Below are 14,306 nucleotides of genomic sequence, written 5' to 3'. Positions count from 1 at the left end.
TCTAAGTCTACATTGCTCTAAAGTAGAGCCCAGCTCCTTGCGCCTATCTGAGTAATAAGTTTCTTTAAGCCAGCAATCATTCTCGTAGCTCTCCTCTGAATCTTGTCCAAGGCCACTATATCACCCACCTTGTGTGTTACAAGTGACCAAGATGTAGGATTTGGTTATGAATGGGGTTAGTGATGTAGGTTGGGAGGTATTTCCGCTGAATGTGACGGGCCTGCTGATGGCATCTTGGAATCTGGGATATTATTGGTAGAATTGACATAAGGTCATGGGTTATTACTGCTGATAGCAGCATGGAGCCTGGGGTATTACTTATTAGTGACAGAGATTTCAGCATCATTCTCTGGGTTAGTGATGTAGGGCCTGGGGCAGTACTGGAGTTAATGACACCGGGACCTTGTGCTTTACTGGGGGGTCAGTGAGAGGGAGCCTGGGATATTACTGGGATATAGTAACTGGGAGCCTGGGGTATTATTGGGATATAGTGACTGGGAGCTGGGGTATTACTGGGATATAGAGACTGGGAGCCTGGGATATTACTGGGATATAGAGACTGGGAGCCTGGGGTATTATTGGGATATATTAACTGGGAGCCTGGGGTATTACTGGGCTATAGTGACTGGGAGCCTGGGGTATTACTGGATATAGAGACTGGGAGTCTGGGGTATTACTAGTAGGATATGGATATAAGTAAATGATAAATTATATTGCAAGGTGATCCATAGAGGGTCGGTGAAGGCTGATCCACTGCCAGCATGCACTGGGTCAGCGCTTGGAGGGATGAGTTGGACAGGGAGGGGATGGGCAAGGTTATCCCCCCACCCCCAACGAGCATGCTCGGCGCCAAGGTGGGTGAGAGAGGATGGGACAGTTGGAGTTGCTGCTCGTGAAGAGACAGCGATGAGTGCCACGGTGGGCCCTTCAGAAGATGCCTAGAGAGGCACAGAGGGAAGCTGTAGGCTTGTCTAAAAGGGAGTCAAACCTGGGAGGGTGGCAGGAGAGTAGGAAGGTCGAAGAGTTATGAAGGGTTCTGGAAGTGATTTGGGAAAGTGGAGTATCCGAGAGAGTGGAGATGAAAGATGGCATGACGACAGGAGAGAACGCTCAGGGATAATATGTTCTTCAGTTCGTATGTTTCAAATTTACAAATGGAATACATATATTTCTAATGTTTAGTAAATGCATTAATCCACCTCAAATTCTTGTAAAACTGGATTGACTATGGCTGCTTGTTCGTCCTCCAGTGATAATACGAGTTAATATATGTTTACAGGTCACTTGCAGTAAAATGGAGATACAAGGATGAAATATTACTAAGTTTAAAATCTCACTGAACTAATTATATTTTTATTACTCTGCATCAAATATGAATGTTGCTTTTAAGCATTGCCCTACTTGTAATCAGAGTTACAATATTTCCAACTGTGTTCTAACAGTTTAGCGTAATAGAAAGCTTGTTTGCCATATCACGATTACATGTACTCCAAGTGTCTCTGCTGTGCACACTGTGGGTGCCTATCCACAGGGCACCCTGTCACCAGTCCGTCATAACGTTCATTCCAATCACACAGGCACGGAGAAAGGGTGGCAAATCATAGTCATACATCACTGAAGGAGGCCATTCGGCCCATCATGGCAGTGCCGGCTCTCTGAAAGAGCTACCAATTAGTCCCACTCAATGTTCCCTGTGAGCTGCGTTTTGCTCTGTGCGACCGGTATCTTTCAGCGCGCGGTCCCATTAAACTTCTGCACATTTACAATGGAGGAGACGGTGAACAGCCTGCCCGGGACCTTTCCCATTGCTGCACGGCCGCGCAGCTTAGAGGGAACATTGGTCTCCGCTCCCCTGCTCTCTCTCCATAGCCCTGAAATTGTTTCCTTTTTTAAGTAGTCCCTTTTTAAAGTTCCGATTGAATCTGCTTCCACCACTCTCGCAAGCGACGCATTTCAGATCATATCATACTTGCGGGCTGCATCTAAGACTAGGCGCAGCATCACATCAGTCACACTGTGCTAATGCCGTGTCGTTGTTTAAACTTTGTGACATGGATTTACTGAAAAGGTTGCTGTGTACTGGAGTTGATAATGAATACGCCGCTGTGTGATTTACATCAACGAAGGTTCGGAAGGTTACGCACACACTGTTACAAATCATAGAATCACAGGAATTTACAGCACAGGAGGAGGCCATTCGGCCCATCGTGTCCGCACAGGCCGACAAAGAGCTATCCAGCCTAATCTCACTTTCCAGATCTTGGTCCGTAGCCTTGTAGGTTACTGCATTCAAGTGCATATCTAAGTACTTTTTAAATGTGGTGAGGGTTTTTGCCTCTACTACTTTAAGACAGTGAGTTGCACATCCACACCAACCTCTAGGTGAACATTTTTTCCCTTAAATCCCCTCTATACCTCCTACCAATCACTTTAAATCTATACCCCCTGGTTGTTGACCCCTCTGCTAAGGGAAATAGGTCCTTCCTAGCCAATCTATCTGCGCCCCTCAGCCTCCTCTGTTGCAAAGAAAACAAACCCAGCCTATCTAATCTTTCCTCATAGCTAAAACTCTCCAGTCCAGGCAACATCCTCGTAAACCTCCTCGGTGCCCTCTCGAATGCAATCACATCTTTCCTGTAATGTGGTAACTAGAACTGCACACAAATGTTGTCATGTAGAATAATGGCTCTCTTTTGACACGCCAGCTGTAAATTCAGATTAGATGAAAATCTGTATCTCCTTACAATCGAGTGACGCACGATCCGTGAAACTCGATTATATAAGTTATTAGACGCCTCCGAGGTGCTGCATTGCTGGGCTGAAGCAGCGTGTGGGAGGCTTTTTTATTTCAACACACACATCAGTGTTTGGCATTAACAGTACATTACAATTTCTGTTGATGTCACTGGGGGAATCCCTGAGGTGAAGTCTGTTTCCATAATGCCACAGTTTTATCGGGTTCGCATTTCCACCTGTGGTACGAACACCACACGCACAATTTATTCCCCTCCACCATGCCACAGTGGGAGGAGAGGGAATTTGGACCAATAAAGCTCACTGTGAAAGCTTGTTAGAAAGGGGATCGTTAGACCGATTAGCAGCAAAACCGTAAATAGTACATTTTATAATCAGTGTTCTAGAGCAGGGCTGTTGCAAAAGTGCAATAGAAAGAAAGCTAACAGAAAATGTACTGGTTATTTATCATGCACAATTACTCTCGTTCAATGAATGTGTTTTATCAAGTGTTGTTCACTTTCTATTTATTGTTGAAATAATCCTTCCCACACATTAATTTTATAGAAGCGGCCTTTTTTTATTCATTCGTGGGATGTGGGCATCGCTGGCAAGGCTGGCATTTATTGCCCATCCCTAATTGCCCTTCAGAAGATGGTGGTGAGCCGCCTTATACAACTGAGTGCCTCGCTAGGCCATTTCAGAGGGCAGTTAAGAGTCAACCACATTGCAGTAGGTCTGGAGCTACATATCAGCCAGACCGGGTAAGGACGGCAGATTTCCTTCCCTAAAGGACACGAGTAAACCAGATTTTTTTTTTGCAACAATCCGATAGTTTCATGGTCACCATTACTGACACTAACTTTGTCTAGTTGCCGGTTAAACCCACTTCTCTATAACTGAGCTTGGAGTTGTGTGCCCCCATTTAAGTGATGGCATGTCCATTGCCGAATGTAATGGCTGCAATACTGGAGCATTGGACTGTTGACCGACGGTTGAGCAGAGTTTGACTCTGGAAATTATACAACAAAAATGTGTGTACGTGCTTTTTCTTTTAAAGAAGTGTACAATGAAAAAGTTTACCAAATGTAATAGCTCAGAAAACAAAATAAACATGTTACTAAAAGCACTTGTTACTGGCAGATGTGTGATTGGCGAGCTTTGGAACATTCTCGCAAGAAGCACTGCCTTCACTGATCTGTCCCCAAGTTGCGAGGTTTACGGTGGAACTGAATAGCATGCTGTTTGTATTTAATTCCTTTGTTCGGTGCTTCTATTTTACTCACTTGCATAATGTTTATAATTACCCACCATGCACCTTAAAGCGTATATTGCAAATAAAGCTAATGTTTACAATGAAATTTGCTTTGGGTCGCTTTCTTTAAAAGATTCAAAAATCTTTTCTTTTCTCTCTGGGAGCGTTCCTTTCAGAGACCATTCCCACAGGAATATGCAAGTTAACATGACTGCAAGATTTTGTTCAGCTGCGTGATGAGCTTCAAGCATAAACACACCAAACATAGAGCAGGAAGTGAGTTCAGTCCCTGCAGTTTAATCCCCTCTGCGCACGATTGTTATTGCATTGGCTAAAGCATTCACCATGAATTCCAGTCCTCAAAATTTAAATGAATGAATGACGCATAAACCCAACTCCTATTCATGTAGCTCTAGATGCACTAACCTGCCCTTAAGAACTAAAGCTGCCTTGTTCCCGGTCCAGCAGAGATTTTAAAATTCTCCTCCTCGTGTTCAAATCCCTCCATGGCCTCGCTCCTCTCTACAACCCTCCGAGAACTCTGCGATCCTCCAAATCTGGCCTCTTGTGCATCCCCACTTTCTTGGAGTAATGTATTTGCTTCATGGGTTCTTTGCTTAAGCATTCATAGCAACACATTGCTATTAAGAACTAGTTGGTTTATCAACAAAGGTTTAACAATCACACGACACATTATCAGTTGAGCCATCACAACCACGAGCCTCAATGTGGATCCCCTCAACCCAATGGACTGGGGTTTTATTGAGCCTTGTGAATATCACATGACTGGCTAAGCTACTCCCAACTCAACAGCTCTACAAACCTGTGAGCATACTCACAATGCATACATTACACTTGTCAACACCATTGGCGGCCGGGCCTTCAGCCGTCTAAGCTCTGCAAATTGCTCTCTGCCTATCCCCCTCTTTAACACGCTCCTTAAAACCAACTTTTGGTCACCAGTCCTAATGTCTCCTTTGGCTCGGTTGGTCTAATTACACTCCTGTGAAGCTCCTTGGGATATTTTACTATGTTACAGATGCTATATAAATGCAAATTGCTGTTGCCTGTCGAAGTGGATCGCGTAGCGATAATTCAACTCTTGCACTGTGAGGCCTTCACAATTACATACAAGGTCATTCGGCCCATCTTAGTTCATCAATCCAGAAAGGCTCAAGTCCTTCCCCAATCTGGCATCAAATTCCTTCTTTAAATGTTTGTCTCCACGATTCTATCCAGAAGTCCGTTCCATGTGTTGAGCAGTGTGCGAAGAACTTCCTGTTATCAGTCTTTCTTTTACTAGTTTGAGCCGGAGTTCTCGCTTGTCCTACGGTCACAGTTTAAGATTGTATTGCCATCACTCCAAATGTCCGCAGCTAAAAGCAGAGTACTGCACCTACTGAAAACATACTTAGTGCTCGGTCCAATTATCCAAGCTATTTATTATTCTTTGCCTAAAGAAATTCCTTCTGGCAACCGATGCAATAATGCAGTTCTGACATACCTGCTTCAGTGTCCTGCCCATAAACAATGAAATGAGAAAAGCAAATACTGTATAGATTTTTTTTCTCCTTCTTGTGTTGGGATGGTAGCGATAAAGACAATATACTGCTTTAGATTGGCACCAAATTGGAAGTTGCTGCCCAACAGGAACTAAACATGTTGGATAGCTTTCAGTATTCCCATCTTCCCAGCCTCACACTTCGGAGTCTCCTTAGGCCGTTACTTAAATAAGGATGTCTTCAACTCAATAAGTGTGGTTTTAAATTACATGGGAAGCACTCGACATAGAAACAGGAAAAGGCCATTCAACCCTTCCAACCTGTTCTATTCAATTAGATCTGTTCCTCGATTCCACTTCCCTTGGTACCCTTACCGAACACAAATCCAGCGATCTCGGTCAAGAAAACTTCGATTGTCCCAGCATCCACTGCCTTTTCATAGAATCATAAGATGGTTACGGCACAGAAGGAGGCCATTCGGCCCATCGAGCCCATGCCGACTCTCTTCAAGAGCACCTCAGCTAGTCCCACTCTCCCATCCTCTCCCCATAGCCCTGCAAATGTTTTTCCTTCAGGTACTTATCCAATTCCCTTTTGAAAGCCACAATTGAATCTGCCTCCACCACCCTTTCAGGCTGTGCATTCCAGATCCTAACCACTCGCTATGTAAAAAAGTTTTTCCTCATGTCACCTTTGGTTCTTTTGCCAATCATCTTGAATCTATGTCCTCTGGTTTTTGACCCTTCTGCCAATGGGAACAGGAAGTTCGATCTGCTCTGTCCACAACCCTCATAATTTTGAACATCTCTATCAAATCTCCTCTCAAACTTCTTTTAGAGGAGCGAGTTCCAAATTTCCACTACCCTTTGTGTGAAAAAGTCCTTGCCTTTCTCCTAAATGGCTTAGCTCTAATTTTAAGATTTATACCCACTTGCTCTGGGTTCCACCACTGGGGGGGATAAGAACATAAGAAATAGGAGCAGGAGCAGCCCATAAGGCCCCTCGAGCCTGCTCCGCCATTTAATACGATCATGGCCGATCCGATCATGGACTCAGGTCCTCTTCCCTGCCTGCTTCCCATAACCCCTTATTCCCTTCTTGGTTAAGAAATTCTCTATCTCGGTCTTAAATTTATTCAATGTCCCAGCTTCCACAGCTCTCTGAGGCAGCGAATTCCACAGATTTACAACCCTCAGAGAATAAATTTCTCCTCAATTCAGTTTTAAATGGGTGGCCCTTTATTCTAAGATTATGCTCCCTAGTTCTAGTCTACCCCATCAGTGGAAACATCTTCTCTGCATCCACCTTGTCAAGCCCCTCATAATCTTATACATTTCGATAAGATCACCTCTCATTCTGCTGAATTCCAATGAGTAGAGGCCCAACCCCCTCATCTCCGGAATCAACCTAGTGAACCTTCTCTGAACTGCCTCCAAAGCAAGTATATCCTTTCGTAAATAAGGAAACCAAAACTGCACGCAGTATTCCATTTGTGGCCTCATCAATACCTTATATAGCTGTAGCAAGACTTCCCTGCTTTTAAACTCCATCGCCTTTGCAATAAAGGCCAAGATTCCATTGGCCTTCCTGATTACTTGCTGTACCTGCATACTATCCTTTTGTGTTTCATGCCCAAGTACCCCCAGGTCCTGCTGTACTGCAGCACTTTGCAATTTTTCTCCATTTAAATAATAACATGCTCTTTGATTTTTTTTTCTGAATAATTCCCCTGTATCTATTTTAAGGACCTGGATTAGATTAGATAAGGAAGTTTTAAAGCAAGTGCTGAGGAATCAAATGCTTTATTACTTTGAATACCAAGGGATAGATTTTGACTTTGCGCGATAGTATAAAATGAGTAATAGCAAATGGACAACCAGTTTCACATCTCTCCCACTGGACCTCAATGGAATTAAAAATTGAGAGATGTAGAGCCGGCTACCCATTCGCTATCACCCATTTTATACTATCGCACAAAGTCAAGATCTAACCTCAAATGTGAGCGGTAGCACAAAGCAGAAGTATACAGGAGGCCCATCTGCACCACCCCACCAATGTGCCTCAGTACCTTCTCCTGCACCTGTGTGCCATTTTCTATGTTGTAACTTCAGTCTACTGATTTGTGCTGGGACTCGCTGGGTGCACGTAGGATGCTTCGTCTGGCCTGGATTGGAGACCAGACCACAGAGATAAAAGGAGCAAAAGTGCTTTTACTTTCAAATACTTAAGACATGAGAAAATATCAAGTATAGACTCTTTTTATCGTAGCAGATACTTTATGTAGAGGGTGAGCTTGAAGATCTTGTGTGCTACAGAAATTCTCAACAATTAGTCAATTGAGATGATGATTGTTGAACTTGATCAAGGCTCATACTTCTTCACTGACCCCTCTCTTCAGTCAGTTCTGGGGCCCGTGTACCATATAGATTGGAGGAGAGGTGGGGCGGGCAGGGGGGTTTGAATTTTGTCTTGCCCAGTAGCGTAAAATGGATGATTGAGACTCGGCAGCCCATTTTACACCCATCTGAATTTCCGTTCCATGGCAGTCAATTGTCACAGGAAAATGGATAACATTCTGGAACACGATCCCCAGAATACTGGTTAAAATCTCACTTGATAAAAAAAACAATGGGATTTGACTAACCCGTTCGTCATAAACCAATGGGCCTAATTAGAAAATGACCTAATGTGCTCCATGAAAGATTGGCCAAAAATCTTGGAATTCCACATAGATACTGCATTGGATTTATTCAGTCAGTGAAGATCAGTAGCCCTGAACCCATCTACAGTTCGGGCTTCAATTCAACCTATTCTGGCGTTAGTAAAACATCCTAAAGCACTTCACACGAGCGTTATCAGACAGAATTTGATATCGAGTCACATAAGGACATGGGGAGCGGGCAGGGAAGTGGAGTTGAGGCCAAGATCAAATCAGCCATGATCGTATTGAATGGCGGAGCAGGCACGAGGGGCCAAATGGCCTACTCCTCTTATTTATGTTCTTGGGACATCCATTAGGGCAGATGACTAAACGCTTGGTCAGAGGTAGGTTTTAAGGAGCATCTTAAAGGAGAGATCCATCATCATAGGCAGTCCCACGGAATCGTGGAAGACTTGCTTCCGCTCTTAAAATGAGTCCTTAGGTGGCTGAACAGTCCAATACGAGAACAACAGTCCCTGTCACAGGTGGGAGAGATAGTCGTTGAGGGAAAGGTTGGGTGGGACTGGTTTGCCGTACGCTCTTTCCGCTGCCTGCGCTTGATTTCTGCATGCTCTCGGTGATGAGACTCGAGATGCTCAGCGCCCTCCCGGATGCACTTCCTCCACTTGGGAGTCCCTAGCCAAAGACCGCCCTAAGTGTCAGTAGTGATGTTGCACTTTTTCAGGGCGTCTTTGAAGGTGTCCTTGTAACATTTCCTCTGCCCACCTTTGGCTCGTTTGCTGTGAAGGAGAGATAGAAAGGTGCAATGTTCCCCCTAAGGTGTGTAGCCGCACACCAATTGGGAGGGGTCCTATGCAGGCTGCTCAACAGCTGCTGCCCCTGGAAGATACGGCCATGCAGCAAATCAAAGGGAACATTGGCGAGGCGGAGAGGTTTAGGGAAGGAATTCCAGAGCTAAGGGCCTAGGCAGCTGAAGGTAGAGCTGCCAATGCTGGAGCAATAATTGCAACAGGCCAGATTGGGAGGAACGCAGAATTCTCGGGAGGGTAGTGGGACCGAAGGAGGTCACAGAGATAGGGAGGGGAGCGAAGCCATGGAGGGATTTGAAAGCAAGCGTGAGAATTTTAAAATCAAGCTGTTGCTGGACTGTGAGCCAATGTAGGTCAGTGAGCACAGGGGTGATGGGTGAACGGGACTTGGAGCATACGGGCAACAGAGTTTTGAATGAGCTCAAGTTTACAGGAGGTCAAAAGTTTGCAAAAGGTCTTTAAAGGAGCTGAAAAGAAAACAAAGGCAGGTGTGGTACAAACAACAGGAACATCCTGCCGATTGCATCCAAGTAAATTTTTATTGTACCAGGAGAAAAATAAAAACTACACCATATAAATGTACAAAAGAGTAAGTAAGCTACAAACCACATACTTTCTTTTACCAACGTACATAGAAATACAGAAATCAGTGCTGTGCCTCTAATACTGATCTATACATAAACTACTCAGTGTGAAGACGCTGTGAAACGTGCATTTTTAATCAAAAATAAATTACAGTTCGAAGACTAGTGAAAATTGCACTTGTACATGAAGTTCTAGAGCTATAAATTAACAACACAAATTACATTTGAAGGACAGTAGTTCTACCTTGTACACTAGCTGATAAATATACTTGTATACTTTTTTAGTCTATTTTTCGCCCCTCCTCTCTTGAGGGCACTGACTTGGGAGAACCACTAAAACTAAGTGGCAATCTTTCATGGTTCATATCTTTGATAGATGGTGTGGGTTGGCAGCCTATTCAACTGCAGTGGGCAGCACAACCAAGCCCGATCATATCCCAACCCATAACCGTGTACTTTGCAATCGCGCAGGGTCTCTGCATAAGCGTCAGGAATGGGAACCTTGGCTGATCATTTCTCCCTCGCTCGCCCAGGATAGTGTGCAAAAGTCCAGGCTGCCCATTTCGCTCAGAATCTTATAGCACAGGAGGCGGCCATTCGGCCCATCGAGCCTGTGCCGGCTCTTTGAAGGAGCTAGCCAATTAGTCCCACTTCCTTGCTCTTTCACTTTCAAGTGTATATCCAATTCACTTTTGAAAGTTATCAAATTTGCTTCCACCACCATTACAGGCAGCACATTCCAGATCATAACAGCTCGCTGCATTAAAAAACACTCTGATTTCCCCCCCCCCCCTTCCTTGGAATTTTGTAGGATTCCAAAATGGCAACCCCGACAAATCAACGAACTCAGCACAGACTGAGGGTAGGGCTCAACTAGGCCCTTCCCTGACTGCAAGGGTCAGTACTCCGCTGGGTGCATGCAGCTTACCTTCGGTAAGCCAGCTCCATTATTACCCTTCCCGTCCGGCCTGCTTTTCAAAAGTCACGGTTGCTTTCAAATCCAATTCGCATTGGACTTTTTTTCCTTCTTCGTTTCATACCTTCCGCTGCTCCAAAAACAGAGCAGGCTAAAGGGGAGATTTAATAGCGGTGTTCATAATTTTGAGGGGTTTTCAATTGAGTCAAGGAGTAGAGACCGTTTCCACTGGTGGGTGGGTTGGTAATCAGAGAACACAGATTTGAGATAATTGGCAAAAGAACCAGGGGGGGGGGGGGGTGGGGGAGTAGGTGAAGAGAATGTTTTGTTACGCAGCAAGTTATGATCTGCAATGCACTGCCTATCGTGTGGTGGAAGCAGATTTAATAGTTACTTTCAATAGGGAAATGGATAAATTACTTGAAAAGGAAACGTGAAAGAGCAAGGGAGTGGGACTAATTGGAGAGCTCTTTCACAGAGCCGGCACAGGTACAGTGGGCTGAATGGCCTCCTTCTGTGCTACAAGATTGTATGAAAAACAGAGAGCCTGGACCTTTGTCTCAGTGTCTACGCTAGTGGGTGAGGTGACTTTATGAACTGGTTCTGGGGAATCGATCCCATGGATAGCTTTAGAAATGGCAGAGGTCCTTTCAGACTGTTGAAGAGTTATTCTGAGACTTTGCTGATGCGACACATTGACTGTAGGTTACCCAGACCCTCCCTTAGTTACAGGGAAACCCAGCAGCACGTGACTGACACCAGTAATGAGGAAATTATTATCGTTCATATGCCCCGTACCAGATATTACCGTGACTGACTGGATTTAAGTTTGCAAACAGTTTGGGCCATAGGAACAGGAGTCAGCCACTCAGCCCCTCGAGCCTGTTCCACCATTCAATTGGATCATGGCTGATCTGTACCTCAACCCCATTTATCCGCCTTTGTTCCATATCCCTTGCTACCGTTACCCAAGAAAAATGTCGCGATTTCAGTCTTCAAAGCTTCAATTGGCCCTGCATCCACAGTATTGTGGGGGAGAGAGTTCCAGATTTCCATCACCCTTTGTGTGAAGAAGTATTTCCTGATTTCACCTCTGAACGGCCTAGCTCTAATTTTAAGGTTACGTCCTCTAGTTCTGGATTCCCCCCACCAGAGGAAACAGATTCTCTTTACCTACCCCGTTAAATCCTTTCATCATTTTAATCACCTCGATTAGAGCGCCCCAATCTTCCACACGCGAGGGATTACAAGCCACCTTTATGCAACCTCTGCGAAATTTAACCCTTTAAGCCTCAGTTTCATTTTGGTGAATCTGTGCTCACCCCCTGCTAGGCCAATATATCCTTCCTGAGCTGCGGTGTCCAAAACTGATCTCGGTACTGCAGATGGGGGGGGGGGGGGGGTTTAACCCAGGCTCCGTACAACACGCATAAAAAGCTTAAGGAGCGCCATCAAAGCTCCATGTGTTGGCTGTGGACAAGAGCATTGGAAAATGCAGTGTTAGTTGCCCCAGTTACTCGGGGCACCGTTCATGTACTCGCTTGCAACCGGTACTTCCTTGGCACAACGTAGACCTAGTGGATCGGAGTTATAATGCCAGCTGTGAGTCGCTCTCAGAGGAAGGAAACTGAAGCTTGACCCAGGCATGCTCTGCAGGCTGGGTCATTGAATGTATTTAAGGTGGAGATAGACAGATTTTTGAGCGATAAGGGTTATGGGGAGCGGGCAGGGAAGTGGAATTGAGCCCATGATCAGATCAGCCATGATCTTATTAAATGGCGGAGCAGGCTCGAGGGGCCAAATGGCCTACTCCTGCTCCTATTTCTTATGTTCTTATGTCAGGGATTTTGCGTTTTGCAGGTCCAAACCTGAAATGATGCAAGACTACCTGGAAGTCCTGGAAGAGGGGACAGAGTGTAGTGTAACAAAATTTGCAGATGACACAAAGATTAGTGGGAAAGCGGGTTGTGTAGAGGACACAGAGAGGCTGCAAAGAGATTTGGATAGGTTAAGCGACTGGGCTAAGGTTTGGCAGATGGAATACAATGTCGGAAAGTGTGAGGTCATCCACCTTGGGAAAAAAAAACAGTAAAAGGGAATATTATCTGAATGGGGAGAATTTACAACATGCTGAGGTGCATAGGGACCTGGGGGTCCTTGTGCATGAATCCCAAAAAGTTAGTTTGCAGGTGCAGCAGGTAATCAGGAAGGCGAATGGAATGTTGGCCTTCATTGCGAGAGGGATGGAGTACAAAAGCAGGGAGGTCCTGCTGCAACTGTATAGGGTTGTATAGTGCTGCAAGGGTATTGGTAAGGCCGCACCTGGAGTACTGCGTGCAGTTTTGGTCACCTTACTTAAGGAAGGATATACTGGCTTTGAAGGGGGTACAGAGACGATTCACTAGGCTGATTCCGGAGATGAGGGGGTTCCCTTATGATGATAGATTGAGTAGACTGGGTCTTTACTCGTTGGAGTTCAGAAGGATGAGGGGTGATCTTATAGAAACATTTAAAATAATGAAAGGGATAGACAAGATAGAGGCAGAGAGGTTGTTTCCACTGGTCGGGGAGACTAGAACTAGGGAGCACAGCCTCAAAATACGGGGGAGACAATTTAAAACCGAGTTGAGAAGGAATTTCTTCTCCCAGAGGGCTGTGAATCTGTAGAATTCTCTGCCCAAGGAAGCAGTTGAGGCGAGCTCATTGAATGTATTCAAGTCACAGATAGATAGATTTTTAAGCAATAAGGGAATTAAGGGTTACGGGGAGCGGGCGGGTAAGTGGAGCTGAGTCCACGGCCAGATCAGCCATGATCTTATTGAATGGTGGAGCAGGCTCGAGGGGCTAGATGGCCTACTCCTGTTCCTAATTCTTATGTTCTAATGTTCTACCTCCCCTTCCATTACTTGCCCCACGTAATACAAGTAACTTAGCACCCGAGTTACATGACACAAATTAAGTTGATATGAAGCTAAAATGATGCATCAGCCTAACTGCACAGCATAACCAGCTTTATGGATTCTGCGCATACTTTTCACAGGAATGTAAAGTTATCTTTAACCCGTGTGTTCAATGAAGACAAGTACAGAAGGAACACACACATTCTTTTGTGTTTTTTACATCCTCAATTCCCAGTAGAGGGCACGCTGAGGTAAACTGATATGAAAGTATACAAGTACATTAATAGGAGAATGACCATCAGTCTCTCCATTTTAATCATAGCAGCTGCCAAGTCTCATTACAAATTGTGACCGCAATATTCAATCTGTTTCCCCAAGCTCCTCGGTGCGACCAAGATACACATTTTTCAGAACTTCAATTAACTAAACTTGCTCTCTTTTATGACTAGACAAACTAACACTGCATCTTAAAAAAAAAATTATATTTTTCATTACACCAGGATACAAAAGGGAGAGTTGTGCTGGTTAAGATTTTTGTTTAAGAATGTCTACATCATTAGGGTGAGCAGGTTAAAGCCTCTAAGGCTCAATTCTATAATGAAGGTAAACAAAAACCCAACGAAAATAATTGTATTTATACAGCGGGTCACTGAAACATTTCATTGAGGAGTCACTCTTTGGAGTGCGGTGACTGTTGTTTGGGCAACACACCAACCATTTTACGCCAATGTCCTACAAACAGCAATGAGATGAATGACCATTCAACCTGGTGCCTATGCACGGAGGGTGGAATGTTGGACAACACACTGGGAGAATTGCCTGCTCTTCAAGGGGTGCCACGGGGGGGGGCGGGGGGAATATTTTAACACCCACCCGAACAGGCAGACGGGATCTCAGTTTGCCACGGGATCCCATCCCAAACGGCAGCAACTCCGGCAAGGCAAC

Source organism: Pristiophorus japonicus, chromosome 3 (assembly GCF_044704955.1).
Source record: "Pristiophorus japonicus isolate sPriJap1 chromosome 3, sPriJap1.hap1, whole genome shotgun sequence".
In the NCBI taxonomy this organism is placed as follows: Eukaryota; Metazoa; Chordata; class Chondrichthyes; family Pristiophoridae; genus Pristiophorus; species Pristiophorus japonicus.
Note: the sequence above shows the minus strand (reverse complement) of the source record.